At 38.7% G+C, this 16,478-nt stretch overlaps 1 long non-coding RNA gene across 1 annotated transcript in view; it reads left to right on the forward strand.

Annotated features, from left to right (window-relative positions):
- Positions 1-16,478, forward strand: part of LOC143675980 (uncharacterized) — a 62,917-nt gene that overhangs the window by 39,198 nt on the left and 7,241 nt on the right. The window lies entirely within an intron of this gene.

A 16,478-nucleotide genomic window follows, 5' to 3' on the forward strand; every position in this document is an offset into this window, starting at 1 on the left:
CACCCAAGGCTTTGATGAGTTTTCTGTCCTCGGCAGGAGTCCTTTGCCCTAGTAAGAGGTCTGCAGGGTTTTCCGTTCCTTCATTAAATCTGAACTTCTTAGCCTCTTTCCTTGCACCAGATCTGGCAAACATGCTGTCCTCCCCCAGCTACAGAATGTCAGCTCACCTTTCTAAATCTCCTCCCTCTCTGGAATCTTTGCCATCTTGTCCTTGTTTGGCAGTTTGGTATCTGATTATCTTTCACTGATTGTTTTCTTGGGTTATTGCCCTAACCAAAATCTGCAAGGGCACTTGGTTTCCTACTGCCTTCTTGACTTAGGATTTTCAAAGAGACTCTATCTTTTGGAGACAGTTATTCCCTTTACATTCAAACTCTAAGAACAAGAAGTTGTTGCTAGCTGGGAATGTCCATCCAGTTTTATAATCCTTAATATCAATCAAATGAGGACTCTTGAATAAGGTTTAGTTTTATTTTCTTTCTAAACCTTGGATGCAGAAAGTTGAGTCAATCACATTTCTCAGAGCTTGGCATAGTTACACCATTGGTTTTGCTAGTTTTTCTTTCTTTTGTTTTTTTTCTATCTCTCTTCTCCACTCCCATTTCTCTCTGCCTTTCCCCCTGGGTAAAAATTCTAATAGGTATCCTTGTTTGTTCTTTGTGTTTGTGTGTATTCTTGCAAATATGCATTGTTATTTTGGGAGTTCATGAATACAATGTTTGTGTGGATACAAAATGGTCTCTATTTTAATATAGACTTTATTTCCTGCTTTTTCTTACAGTGATATGCTTTCAGTATTTTTATATATTCCAGTCTATTGCTTCCAGTAGCTGCTTTCATGTTGTGCATCCACCATGTTTTTCTCTCCCCTATCCCAAAGTGGAAATCCAGATTTCTTCCAATTTCCCCAAATCAGACACAGATCTGTAATAAACAGACTTATACATATCCTCTTAGGAATTCGTGTGATGTTTTTTCTTTGATAAATAATAGGAATAGGATTGCTAAGTTGTAGACTATATTTACATTTATTTTAAGTAAATATTGCCAGATTTCATTTCATATTGGGTTCTCTAATCTATGACTCCCTGTTCTAGTTTGCTAGCTGCCGGAATGCAACATACCAGAGACGGATTGGCTTTTAATAAAAGGGGATTTATTTTGTTGGTTCTTCAGAGGAAAAGCAGCTAACTTTACACTGAGGTTCTTTCTTACATGGGAAGGCACAGGGTGGTCTCTGCTGGCCTTATCTCCAGGCCCCTGGGTTCCAACAACTTTCCCTGGGGTGACTTCTTTCTGCATCTCCAAAGACCTGGGCTGAGCTGCTAGTGCTGAGATGAGGAATGCTGAGCTGCTAGGCTGTGCTACCTTGCGTTCTCTCATTTAAGCACCAACCAATTAAGTCAAACGTCACTCATTGCAGCAGACACGCCTCCTAGCTGACTGCAGATGTAATTGGCAACAGATGAGGTTCACGTACCATTGGCTTATGTCCGCAGCAACAAGAGTAGGTATGCTCACCTGGCTAAGTTGACAACTGAGTCTAACTAACACACTCCCCAAGCAACATGAGAGATTCTGAAAATCTACATCTTTACCACCTTGCATTATTCAGTTTTCTAAATTTTGCCTAAATTTTGTTTGTGCCTTTTAGCTGTTTTTCTATTGAGAATACTGTCTTTTTCTTATTGGTTTTCAAGGGTTTCTTATATATTTTAAGCCTTAATCCCTTTTTTAGTTTTAGATTTTAGTAGCATATTCTTAAAATTGTCATTGTCTGTTAAGTTTGTCCATGATATTTTCTCTTGAAGAGGGTCTCAATTTGATATCACTAAATTCATTTGTCTCATGGTCTTTGTTTTTGGGTTTTATTTAAAAGGACTTAATGTCACAATGATATTCTCTTATAAAGTCTACAACTATATTTATAATTTTACTATTCACTTTATTAATCTGTATAGAGTTCATGTTTACATATAGAATTTTATAGAAATCCAGAATTATTATTTTTTATAAAGGGACCCAGTTTTCCCAATAATATTGTCTCATGGTTCAATGGTAGAATGCTTGCTTACCATGCAGGAGAGCTGGTTCGATTCCCAGGCTATGCATCACCACCCCCCACCCCAAAATGCTAATAATATTGACTCAACAATCCAATCTCCATTGATCTGTGGTGATGCTGTTTTCTATAAGTTCTTCTCTCTGTGTGTCCACTTCTATCTTTAAGCTCTCCATTCTGTTTCATTTGTCTTTTTTTATTCTTACATGATCACCTTACTGATTTTATAACTACTATCAATTTTTTTAAATTTTTTACAAGAAGCATGGAGACTTCTTTTTTTTTTTTCTTTTTTATTTACATGGGCAGGCACCAGGAATCGAATCCAGGTCCTCTGGCTGGCAGGCGAGCACTCTGCCTGCTGAGCCACCGTGGCCCGCCCCTACTATCAATTTTTATTAGCTCAAGTAAAGAAAAGTGCTTTTTCATTCTCCATTTTCAAAGTTGCTTTTGTAACTGACTGTTAATTCTCCCATTGTTTAGAGTAAATTAATCAAGTTTTTAAAAATTCCTCTTAGAATTTGGATTAGTGTTGCACTGATTTCATTTCATATTTTAGAAGTTATATAAATTAATCTAAAAGCATGGAATATCTCTCTTTTTACTCAGATAACCTTCTATGTCTTTTATTAGCATTTTGGAGTTTTCTTCAGAAAATATGGCATATTCCTTAATTTCTTGATTTACCTTTGTAGTTTTTGGGTAAGATGGATAAAATGAATAGTAACTTATTTTTTCTTATAGTCTTTAGTTGGTTATTGCTAGGTGGAAAAATGTTAATGATTTCTTAAGTTGATCTTGTATCCAACAAGTTTGGTAAACTCTTCCATTGGCTCTAATAATTTATTACTTCTATTGGTTTTTCTAGGAGGATGATCAGATCAAATGCAAATAATGACAGTTTTATCTCTTTCTAATCCTAACATTTATTTCTTTTTCTTTCCATATTTTAGTCAGGACCTCAGTAATGGTGGATATCCTTGTCTTGTTCCATATCTGAAAAAGGGACTACATCTAAAGTTTCTCCATTTAAGTGCAACGCTTGCTATAGGTTTTGGTATGTTACCTTTACCAAATAAAAAGCTCTATTCTATTCCCAGTTTGTGAAGAGTTTTCTGAAAGGCAAGCCCAGCAAACTCACCAGGAATGAAGCGGGAACAAAGGAATTCAGGCAAAGGCTTTATTTCAGGAAGAAACAGAACCACCTGGGCAGCGTTTCAAGAGAGCAAGTAGAGGTGGCAGGGAACAGGGTTTTTATGGCTTAACATTGGGGGGTAGGGAACCCAAGGGTTAGGTAAGTCTCTATTGGCCAGCTTTCAGAATTAGGGGACTAAGTCAGGAGTTGGCAGCTTTCCATTGGTAAAGTTAAAATTTAAGTGCTGCCTGAAATGTGCAGGGATGTAATTGCTGGAGGGCAGATGTTGAATAAGGGAAGTGTTCCACAAGAATGTATCTGCCGGAAGGGAGAGGTTGAGTAATGGGAGGTTATTGTTAAGAGGGCAGCTGCTGGAGGGTGTAAAGTGGCAGGCTAGGGTAGGAGAGCTGCTTGAAATGTTTGCCATAGGTAGGACACAATACAGGGGAGGGAGTTTCTATTCTCCAGGTCTAACATTTTCATCAGAAGTGCTAAACTTGATAAATTGCTTTTTCTGCATCTCTTGAGACAGTTTTTTTTTTTTTAGTCTGTTAATTTGATGAATTATTGTGACAGGTTTTCTAATGTTAAAATATCCCTGGGACTTCCGGAGAAGATGGCGGCTTAGTAAGACACGCGGGTCTTAGTTCCTCCTCCAGAAAAGCAACTAAAGAAACAGAAACAATACGAAACAGCTCCTGGAGTCACGACAGAGACCAAAAAGACAGCGTACCCCGTTCTGGAACAGCTGAACGGGCAGGAAGAATCTGCTGCGGTGAGATACCCAAGGGGCGCGCGTTTTCCCAGCCGGGGGGCTAGCGACTGGGGTCCCCTCCACGCACGTGGCTCCCCGGTCTGACTGGGAACGTTGGATAGTGGGGCCCTCCCGTCACGCTTGGCGTTTCGGGCCAGCTGGGCAATTAGGACCGGCACTCTCCCAAGCCACGCCGGCCAGCGACCCCCGGCCAGCGACCCCCGCCTCCACGCGCGGTTTCCCGGGCTGACTGCCGTGCGGACAGACGAGCGCCACGAGCGCCACCTACTGGGCAGGAAAAGAAAAACAGAGCCCAGAGATTTCACAGAAAAAGCTTTCAACCAGCTGGGTCCCACACCCAGGGAAATCTGATCAAATGCCCAGACACCAGCAGAAAATAATGGATGACGCTCGGAAAATTGAAGATCTGGCCCAGTCAAAGGAACAAACCAATAGTTCAAATGAGATACAGGAGCTGAGACAACTAATGCCGAATATACGAACAGAAATGGAAAAACTCTTCAAAAACCAAATCAATAAATTGAGGGAGGACATGAAGAAGACATGGGCTGAACAAAAAGAAGAAATAGAAAATCTGAAAAAACAAATCACAGAACTTATGGGAGTGAAGGACAAAGAAGAAAAAATGGAAAAAACAATGGATACCTACAATGGTAGATCTAAAGAGACAGAAGCTACAATTAGTGAACTGGAGGATGGAACATCTGAACTCCAAAAAGAAACAGAAACTATAGGGAAAAGAATGGAAAAACTTGAGCAGGGGATCAGGGAACTGAATGACAATATGAAGCGCACAAATATACGTGTTGTGGGTGTCCCAGAAGGAGAAGAGAAGGGAAAAGGAGGAGAAAAACTAATGGAAGAAATTATCACTGAAAATTTCCCAACTCTTATGAAAGACTTAAATTTGCAGATCCAAGAAGTGCAGCGCACCCCAAGGAGAATAGACCCAAATAGGCATTCTCCAAGACACTTACTAGTTAGAATGTCAGAGCTCAAAGAGAAAGAGAGGATCTTGAAAGCAGCAAGAGAAAAACAATCTGTCACATACAAGGGAAACCCAATAAGACTATGTGTAGATTTCTCAGCAGAAACCATGGAAGCTAGAAGACAGTGGGATGATATATTTAAATTACTAAAAGAGAAAAACTGCCAACCAAGACTCCTATATCCAGCAAAATTGTCCTTCAGAAATGAAGGAGAAATTAAAACATTTATAGACAAAAAGTCACTGAGAGAATTTGTGACCAAGAGACCAGCTCTGCAAGAAATACTAAAGGGAGCACTAGAGTCAGATACGAAAAGACAGAAGAGAGAGGTATGGAGTAAAGTGTAGAAAGAAGGAAAATCAGATATGATATATATAATACAAAAGCCAAAATGGTAGAGGAAAATATTATCCAAACAGTAATAATACTAAAAGTTAATGGACTGAATTTCCCAATCAAAAGACATAGAATGGCAGAATGGATTACGACCCAGCAATACCACTGCTAGGTATCTACTCAAGGGACTTAAGGGCAAAGACACAGACGGACATTTGCACACCAGTGTTTATAGCAGCATTATCGACAATTGCAAAGAGATGGAAACAGCCAAAATGTTCATCAACAGACGAGTGGCTAAACAAACTGTGGCGTATACCTACGATGGAATATTATGCAGCTTTAAGACAGACTAAACTTATGAAGCATGTAATAACATGGATGGACCTAGAGAACATTATGCTGAGTGAGTCTAGCCCAAAACTAAAGGACAAATACTGTAAGGTCCCACGGATGTGAACCAACATTCGAGAATCAGCTTGGAATATATCATTGGTAACAGAGACCAGCAGGAGTTAGAAACAGGGTAAGATAATGGGTAATTGGAGCTGAAGGGATACAGACTGTGCAACAGGACTAGATACAAAAACTCAAAAATGGACAGCACAATAATACCTAAGTGTAATGTAACTAGGTTGGAACACTGAATGAAGCTGCACCTGAAATATGGTTTTTTGTTTGTTTGTTTGTGTGTTTGTATCTTTTGTTTTTGTTTTTTTTCTTTTTCCTTTTTATATATATATATATATTATTAGTATTATTATTTTAATTCTCTTCTCTGTATTAACATTCTATATCTTTTTCTGCTGTTTTGCTAGTTCTTTTCCTAAATCGATGCAAATGTACTAAGAAATGATGATCATGCATCTATGTGATGATACTAAGAATTACTGAGTGCATTTGTAGAATGGAATGATTTCTAAATGTTGTGTTAATTTCTTTTTTTTGATTAATAAAAAAATAAAAAAAAAAAATCCCTGGATTTCAGAAATAAGCCCTATTCGATCAATTTGTAGTAGTTTTCAATACACAATTGGACTCAATTATCTAATATTTTATTTAGGATTTTTGAATATACTTTCAAAATGGGCTTATAATATTGTTTTTTAGATAGCTCATATACTTTTGGAATCAAGATTATGCTTATCTCATAAAATGAGTTAAATTTTACTTTTTTTATTTGCTAGAAAATCTTTTACAAGTTGGGATATAACTTTTTTTTTTTAACGTTTTGTAGAATTTACCTGTAAAACTCTCTGGAGGGCTTTTGAGGAGGTACTCTTTACTTTATCAGTTGTTTTATGCTTACTTTATTTTTTCATCACTTTTTGAATTGAATATTTTTCTAGACATAGATTCATTTTGTTCAGTTTTCCAAAGTTCCTAGCATATAATCATTCATTTTATAAACCTCTATGTGTCTGTGGTAATTTTTGTCTTTTTCATTCTGTATTTTGTTTTGTTTTGTATCTTTTCTGTTTTTCTTAATAGGTCTTCAGGGAAGTTTCCGCTATTCTATTAATCTTTTCAAAAAAACAGTTTTGGTTTTATTAATCTTCTCTGTTGTTCTCTGTCTCATTAATTTTCTCCCTGTAACTACATTTTTAATTTGGAAAAATCTGCTGGTTTCTTGACCTTTGCAAATGATGCTCAATTAGTACACGGTGAGGTTCTGCCTGAACAAAACTGACAACAGGGACCTTTTGTTTTATTTCTAAAATAATTGCTTATTGGAAATTTGCCCTTTTCCATATCCAAATCTTTATAATTTATTTTTTCAGCAGGGCTCGTACAGACAGGTTTTGAAAAAATAGAATCAAAATACTTTATAATAGGTCTCTAAAAGGAATTTGATTCTAAACATTTATATCTCTTATATCCAAAATAGAGTTCATTTGTTTTTTCTCATATAATGTAGTTTTTTTTTCTAATGTAAGAGCCAATCATCTGAAAATATCTTCTGTTATGAATTTTCTTAGATTTTGGTATGTGAAATTCGTTCTCTTTGTTTTTGATGTCATGTTCTCAGCACCATCACCATATAAAATGACACTACAATAGTCACTCAGGATTAGTGCAGATTTCACAAGTGTCAAGATGAGAATGGACTAAGAATGTTCATATTTAAAATGCCTCTTCAGAGATAAAACCTCAAAAGAGATCATGTTGACTCGTCCCAGCTGGGAAGTATTAACGTTAGTGATGTTTTTAAGACCTGGAGCAGTAAATCCATGTATCTTCTATGAGACAGGATATATTGCTTTTATACCTTGGAAAATTCTGATTAGAGTGCCAAAACAACATTTCTTGAGACCTTGGAGAATAATTTAGAAGACTTATGGAAAACAAAGCAGTAATGTTGTTTGTCATTATTTTTAATACTTTTTTAGTGCAGATGAAATATTTTTGATGCTAGGAAACATGAAATACCCACCCAAGGTATCCTGGCTTCAGATTATAGTCATGGCAGAGGAAAAAAACAGATGTGCAACCCAACAGTCATGTGAATTTTTCACTATTTAATTTAAAAATATATTGAAAATAATGGCCCTGGTCTTATTAAGCTGCTCTCCACCCAGAAAAGAAATGAAATGGTTTGCTGGTTTGAAAGGAAGCATGTCCCCTAAGAAAAGCCATGTTTTAAAAAAGTCCCATTTCATAAAGGTAGAATCGTCCCTATTCAATACTGTATATTTGAAACTGTAATGAGACCATCTCCCTAGTTGATGTCATTTAGTCAAGAGTGGTTGTTAAACTGGATTAAGGGACGACATGTCTCCACCCATTTGGGTGGGTATTGATTGGTTTACTGGAGTCCTATAAAAGAGGAAACATTTTGGAGAAAGAGATTCAGAGAGACTCAGAGAGGGCAGAGAATGCTGCAACACCACGAAGCAGAGAGTCCAACAGCCAGTGACTGGTGGAGATGAAGAAGGAAAACACCTCCCGGGGAGCTTCATGAAATAGAAAGCCAGGAGAGAAAGCTAGCAGATGACACTGTATTTGCCATGTGCCCTTCCAGCTGAGAGAGAAGCCCTGACTGTTTGCCATGTGCCATCTCTCTTGAGAGAGAAACCCTGAACTTCATCGGCCTTCTTGAACCAAGGTATCTTTCCCTGGATGCCTTTGATTGGACATTACTATAGCCTTGTTCTAATTGGGACATTTTCTCAGCCTTAGAACTGTAAACTAGCAACTCATTAAATCACCGTTTTTAAAAGCCATTCCGTTTCTGGTATATTGTATTCCGGCAGCTAGCAACTAGAACAAATGGTTTCCTTCAAATCACACGTAAATTTTTTAGAAACTTGAACCCAGATTTTTAGAGCATGTAAGATGCTTTAAAAATTACATTCTTGATTAAAACTGATCATACATGTAAGACTTAGGGTTTCTCAAATTTGGCAATACTGACATTTTGGGTTGTAAAATGCTTTGTGGTGGGGACTCCCCTTGCATCTTGGATATCTAATGTCATCCCTGAACTCTATTCTCTAGATCCAGTAGATACCAGTTGTGTCAACCCAAACTATCCCCAGACATAGCCAAATATTCCATAGGGGTGAAAATCGCCAGCCTTTGAGAAACACTGCTCTACATGAATGCTGACCTTTATTCTGACTCTGTCATCAGTTCTACCTGGGGCTAAGTGCTGAGACACACAGGTAAGTACATTCTTTCTAGACATGCTTATACCTGTTTATACCTCAGGTCTGAACTTTGTCTTCTGGGAGATTCTGTCAGCATGATGCACTTTCATTCTGATTTCTGTGTGTTTGTTTGCTTTTTCGGAAGCTTAAATGTTTATTCCAAGATAAAAGATGCCAGATACAGATGTCTTCTAGGCTCTTCCACAACCCAACTCTAATAAATAATAATAATAATATTATTATTGAATCATGCTGATTTAAGCCTGAGCTCACATTCTAGTGTTCCTGGGTATACTTTGCTGGGGTGTGAAGCACAAGTTCCTCAACTTTGCATTAAGAATGTGTGCCTGTTCTACAAATTGATGACTGGGAAGCAAACAGCAAATATGTAGCTTCAAGACCACCTGGTATGCTTTCTGGTATGTTGGCATGATAGTTTTAAACCAGAGTTTTCATGAGAATTTTGAGCCAAACCTGCCCATACTTCTCTGTTGCTTCCTGTGAAATGGAGCTTGAAGGATATTAAGGAATGACTAGAAAGAAAGAGACAAAGAAAGAAAGGAAGAGACAAGAAAGAGAGAAAGAAAGACAGACAGAAAGAGACAAAGAAAGAAAGAGACAAGAAAGAAAGGAAAAGAAAGAAAGAGAGAAAGAAAAAGAAAGAAAGAGACGGGCTCAAGGGGTCTGCATCAGACAGACTTCAGACAATTTTATTCTTAACCAGATCCTGGTTATATACTGCAGGATGACAATAGGCATGCGCGCATTTCCTGAGGGAGCAAAGTTCTTATCTTTCAGTGTTCTTCCTTCAGTACTTAAAATAACCATTTGGGGTAAACAAGCATTCTCTTCCTCCTATACTGTCTTACATAAATCAGATAACATAAAGCAGTTTACTGCCCCCACCACCCTAATGCCATCTACTCCCAAGTAGTTCTGCAGGTTTTATGTTAATCCTGCCTGTGACACTTCTCACCTCTACGGTTCTTAAACAAAGTCATTGTATGGAACCCAAGCCTCTTGCCAATTTTGATCCTCTTCTCCCTCCTGCCACAACTCATTCTCCTTCAAACCTTCCCACTGCAATTCTAGATTCTCCTTTTCAAGGAAACTCACAAAACTGAAAACAAATAAACAAACAAAGATGAAGCATTCACCCTGTTCCTTGAGTGCTCTCTCATTTTCTAACTAAAACCTGTCCTTCTGCATGGAGGGTGCACCACTGGCCTATTTTAAAATGCCACAGCATTAAGGTGGTGGGGATATGGGTCATGCTTTTTCTCTATAAAGTGCAAATTGCACATCTTTACTTCTTTGTGTAAAATCATTTACTCTGAGAGATTGAAACCATTTGGGGGAGGGGGGTGTTGTTTAAAGTGCTGATCACTTTCCTACGTACAATGACTACTCTGGCATTTACTTGAGACTTTCCACTCACATCTTGTCCTATCTTGATCTATTTAAATGTCACACAAATCACCTATCTATCTGCTTAGACTCACTCCAGCGACCATCAATTACACTGATGCTAACTGTTAAAGCAGTGGTTCTCAACCGTTAGGGAGCATCAGAGGTACCTGAAAAGCTTGTTAAAACACAGATTCCTGGGCCCCACTCCCAGAGTTCCTGATTCAGGACAGCTGAGTCAATATACCTGGGGCCCGAGAGTTTGCATTTCAAAGAAGTTCCCACGTGCTGCTGCTGCTGCTGCTGCTCTGGTCACTGCAGTTAAAGACCACTCCCCCAGAGCTATGGCTCAACTAAGGAACTTTTTTATTATGTGTAACTGGCCCATCTTTTAAATGTTGGCATTTCAACCTCTAAAAGAGGTCTCCCAACTTATTCTCTCCTTCTTCCATTGTTTTGTTTTGTTTAACTCTCATTACCCATATCTTTTACCTCATAGCAATTTTTATTTTCTGGATCCATTTTCTCTCCAAATATCAACTCTTTTCTCTCATTAGCCCTACTATGTTGCCTGCATGTAGCTCTTCAAATACTCTCCTCCTGCCTCCTATTTTTTCCCTCGTATTTGACCTGGAAATGTGCAGTCCTGTATCAATTCAATCACTTGGCAACTCTGCTATGCGCCCTAACACAACCACTGCTGAGGGAAAAAAAAGAAATCTGAACTTTATACATTTGAAATGCAACAAATGGAATATGCCCCATCTCTGCCGAGTTCACCATACTTTCCAGTAGGCCTTTGTGCTCACTGAGTTCTATGTTCTGTAGTCCTTGGCCAACACTTCACACTTTTCCCCCCTTAAGGTTAAATGTCTTATCTGATGGATGACCTCTCTTATCCCAGGTGAGTAGGAGGGTCACTTGGTGATTTAAGAGGGTTTGTGCCTGGATGTTGGTTTGGAGGAAAGAGGGAAATTTTTCCTGATTAGGGGAAAATATATCTCTTGTAGAAAGAGAAGAAAGAACGGGAATGCGTTGTGTTCTCTCGCTTCATCAGTAAACTACTTCTATTACCCATCTTTTCTTTTTCTTACATATTCCTCTTTCCCTACTCTATTGTCACATTCCTCTAAGTACAGGAGGTCTTCATTTCCACTGCGTGTAAGAGTAACCCCCAAAACCCCAAGAAGCAGTGATCGTCTCTGGATTTTCCCATCCAGGCAATACTTACAGTGTCCCTCTTCTCAACATACCTTTCCTCCTCAACTCAATACAATCTGACCTCTGTCCTCTAACATGCTCCTGAGGTCATCTCAGGATGCACATGTTAATGAAGTCTTCTGTCTGGCCCTGTTAGCAATGCTTTATTTCTTGAAATGCTTTCTTCCTTTTTGTGCTATAATATGACCCTCTCCTGGTTTAGTTATTATTTGCCTGTCTTCCCATTCCAGACTCTTGCCTCCGTTCTCTGGCCTGCATTTGTTCTCTCCTCACATCTTCCTTTTTCTCTGTACACATGATCCCGGAGTAACTTCATCCACATGTATGGTTTCAAATACAACAGACATCTTGAGTATTCTCAAATCTCCATATCTAGCTCAGGCTCTCCACTGACTCCACATCTATATATCCAATTGCCTACCAGAACTCTTTGAGGCAATTTAACCCAATAGCTCCCCAAACTAAGCTCTCAATTTTCCCTGGAAACCCGCCATTCCACTTTGTAGTCCCTTTTGTAAGACTAGCATCACTATCTATCTAATCACATCCCCCCATACACACACATACACACACAAAAACAGGAATCCTAGACTTCTTCCTTTCACTTCCTATATCCAGTTGCCACTAAATGATATGTTTTCAATTTTCCTAATGTGAAAAAAATCTCTTCATTTTTCTCTAGCTTGCTGCCGTTGTCTTGGTTCAGCCTCTCATTGTCTCACACAGTGTCCCAACAATCTTCTTTTCCTCCAGCGTATGATATCCACACATGTTGCCTCTGCCTAGTCTATCATCTAAACTGCTGCATGTTTAAAACTTGCTTAAAACTATTGATTAGTTACCTATAGGTTTCTTGATGAAGTTTACATTTTAGCCTATGAGGCAAGGTTTTTGCCTGTGATTTTAATTTCGCCTCTCACTTTTCGCCCCTCATACTGTTACTGCAGGCTCATTGAAGCATTAATAGGTCTTTGAATCCACCATATTTTCCCTCTTGGTTGCCTTCTCACCTGCTGTCCATCTGCCTGCAAAGCCCTAGGCCATCTCCATCATCATTCTTTATCCACAAATTCCTATTTATTCCTCAACCTCAGTTTTGGGGCTACATCCTCCAAAAGGCCCTCCACCCCACCCCAATACCTCTATTGTAAAATTAGATGATCCAAAGGACCTTAGATTATTGGTCTGTCTCCTTCAAAATATTTTAACTCCTTCAGAGCAAGCATAATGCCTCATACAACTTTGTATCCCTAACAATTGACACAGTAGGAACTCATTGTACTGGGTCATCTGAGTGATTAATAGAATATGGCAGAAGTGATGGTATGTCATTTGTATGTCTGGGTGTTTTAGTTTCCTAGGCTGCTTAAAGCAGATACCATAAAATAGTTTAGCTTTAAACGATGAGAGTTTATTAGCTTACAGTTTGAGGCTGTGAAAATGTCCAAGTCAAGGCATAATCAAGGTGATCCTTTCTTCCTGAAGACCAGCTCCTGGTGGTCCTTGGCTCCTCTGCCACATGGCAAGGCACATGATGGCACCTGCTGTGTCTCTTCCGTCCCTTCTGGGCCTTGTTGATTTCAACTTCTTGCTTCCATGGCTTTTCCTCTCTATTTTCATTCCATTTATAAAGATTCCAGAAAGAGGATTTAGACTCACTCTGAAAGAGGTGGGTTGCACATTGACAGAAGTAACCTCATGGCATGGGTCCACACCCACATAATGGATTACATTCAAGAAAATGACTTTCTGGGGTACATACAGCTTCAAACCACAACACTGGGTTATACAATAATTATGGATTCTGCCTCTCTCTCTCTCTTTGACCAGTAACTCTTGGGGAAGCCAGCTGCTGTGTCATGAGCACACTCCTAGAGAGAGATCCATCTGTGGAGGAACTAAGGTCTCCAGCCAATAGCTGCATGGGTGAGCCTTCTTGGAAATGGATCCCCAGCTCTAGTTGAGCCTTCAGATGAGAACACTAGGCATTATGTTTGATGAAGTGTCAAAGAGACTTGAAATGTTAGCATAGATTTTTCTCTGTGAGAAATGAGAGATTTTGGGAGCTTATGATATATTAGGTTTATATTTCAGCTCCTCCATTTATAATTTATCTATCCTTAAGTGGGTTACTCAGCATTTCTTCAGTTCTCCATCTGTAAAACAGAATAATAGTAAGAGGGTTGCTGTAACCAATAAATGAACTAATACATATAATGCGCTCCCATAGTTCCTGGCAAAGAATAAGCACTCAGTAATGGTAGCTGAGGCTCTTGTTGCTTTATAATTTTTCATGAACTGGATTAATTTCCTATGGTTGTTTGACCCCCAAATCATAATTTTATGGTGTATAGTGAATTGGTTTACAAACTATGCTTTTGTGGAACACTAACATTCCATGACTTGGCTAGTATAGAACAATACAACTCTTTTTTTTTTTTTTTTATCAATTTTTAGATGGAGAAAAAGTTCTTTTATTTTAAATTTTTATCCTATAACTGACAGCAAAACAAGTGAACAATTAACAAGTTAGTTTTAATAGGGATACTTAGAGATAGCTTAGAGATCAGATACTTTCTGCTTTTCAAGAAATTGAAAACCAAGCCTTCTATAAAATAGGCTGATTAGGGACTTCTTGGGCTATGTACATAGCCAGAAGGAAGATTTCTGTGGAATAAGTGCTCACCCAGGGGGTGAGGAACTTAACTTCCATCTTGGATAGTAGTTTTTCTGTCTCCCCCACTGTACCCCATATGCATGGACTTGTGTCCAAATTCTAAAAATAGAACAACCTACAGTCCAATTGTTATTTTTGCATTAAAATATCTGTGAAACTGGAGCTGGAGTTGAACAGAGCTTTTGCTTGGGATTATGACAGTGTGGCACAAGACAGGGAGGAAGGGATTGTCCTGACTTTGCCAAGGCAGAGCCAATATGGCATTAGCTTGGTTGATTTTAGCAGCATCCAACAGAAAGCAGCACCATTGGCAATGGCAGCAGTGGGGTACCTGCATGAAGCTTTATAGACAGTGGTCTACTTGGAGCTGGCTGGGACCAGCACACCTTTGGCATCTCTTTCCAATGCCTCTTTAGTGATGCCATGTTGATAGCTGGAAATCGGCCATGTTATTATTATTTGTTCCACAAAAATCAGTGAATGCCACAAACCAAGGCTCCCCCACACCAAAACCCATTGTAGTACAGCATGCTGCTGTCTATTGGTGTCATTGCCCAAGCAAACTGAGGCAAAAGATTATGTGGTAGCTGAGAGCACTTTCTGGAAATACTGTTAAGTGTACTTTCAGTGACTCCCTGAAGTCTTTGAGAAATTTAGGTAGAAGGAACCTGGTGAGCTTGCACATGTGACTTTGACTTCCACAGCTGTGTCTGCAAGCTCACCAAGTTTGCATTGCTCTGGTTACCCCAGAAGGTAATCATTTCTTCTTAAATATTTACAAGAGAATATCTTATTCAAGCATCTGGGCTATGACTACCCTTAAGACATTTAGGCATTCCTTAAAAGGCACTTTTCTAAAAGCAAAATAGAGGAACAGATTCAATAGTTATAATATGCTTGTAGAAAATGTTAGAAATAATGAGATGCTTAAGGTGGCCCTATCCAAGGACTCAGAACCTTTCCTAACACAACTTCTCTATGGTAACAAAAATTGTTGAGGGTGGTTGTAATTGATGCCTCGTCTTTGCCTATGGGCAGAAGGAGCACAACGGAGTGAAATGCTCAGCAAGGCCCACTCTCTGCAACCTTCAAAAAGGGACTCCCACTTTGTCTTGCTTGTTTGCTGGCTACTCACTGCAAGGGGCATATTTCTCTTATCAAATTCTGAACATTTTTAGATCCTATTTTCGAAATAGTCTAGAATTGCACTGCAGTAGAGGCATAAAATGGTAAATACCCATGCAAGCTGCAAATTAGGAACTTAATGCAACAGAAATGTGGGAGGCCATTCAGTATCTGAGGTTGTACAACAGAGCAGAGAGAGTCCCCCAGAAGGACCCCCAGGGCATTCTTTGTTCTGGGAAAGAGGAGCTATAACGAGTATCTCTCTTGCACATCCTGCCTATGGGAACATGGACTTTTTCCTTCAATTATTACCTCCTGCCCATGGGAACCTGGACCTTTTCCTTCAATTATCACCATATTCTATTATTACTTTTATCCAACTCCTCTGGTCATCCCTTCTTGGCCTCTTTTTTTTCTGACTCCTTCCCTCTGCCTATTTTTTTTTTCAGTTTTTTTTTATTAGAGAAGTTGCAGGTTTACAGAAAAATAGTGGAGAAAATCAGTTCACATATGCTCCCCTCACACACCCATTTTCCCTATTAACACTGCATTTGTGTGGCAACTTTGTTACAATTGACGAAACAACATTATTTTAGTTATACTCTTAACTGTAGTCCATAGTTTACAATAAGGTTCACTGTGTTGTGCAGTCATATGGTTTTAAAAAATATTTATTCTAGGGCAGGCCATGGTGGCTCAGCAGGCAGAGTTCTTGCCTGCCATGCCAGAGACCTGGGTTCAATTCCTGATGCCTGCCCATGCAAAAAAAAAATTATCCTAGTAACGTAAAAACAAAATAAAATTTCTTTCTACCACCTTCAAATATATAATTCAGTGGTATTAATTATCATCTCTACAATACATTAGCAAAACTATTCCATCATCTGAAATGGAAATTTTGTATCAATTAAACATTACTCTCCTTTTCCTATCCCATACCAACCCTTGATGACCTGTATTCAAGTTTAATTTAATTAATTAAATTAAATTAATTTAATTTGTTAATTAAAATTATTTCACAGTCTGTATCCCTTCAGCTCCAATTACCCATTATCTTACCCTGTTTCTAACTCCTGCTGGTCTGGATACAGACTGTGCAAC

The sequence above is a fragment of the Tamandua tetradactyla genome, chromosome 3 (assembly GCF_023851605.1).
Source record: "Tamandua tetradactyla isolate mTamTet1 chromosome 3, mTamTet1.pri, whole genome shotgun sequence".
In the NCBI taxonomy this organism is placed as follows: Eukaryota; Metazoa; Chordata; class Mammalia; order Pilosa; family Myrmecophagidae; genus Tamandua; species Tamandua tetradactyla.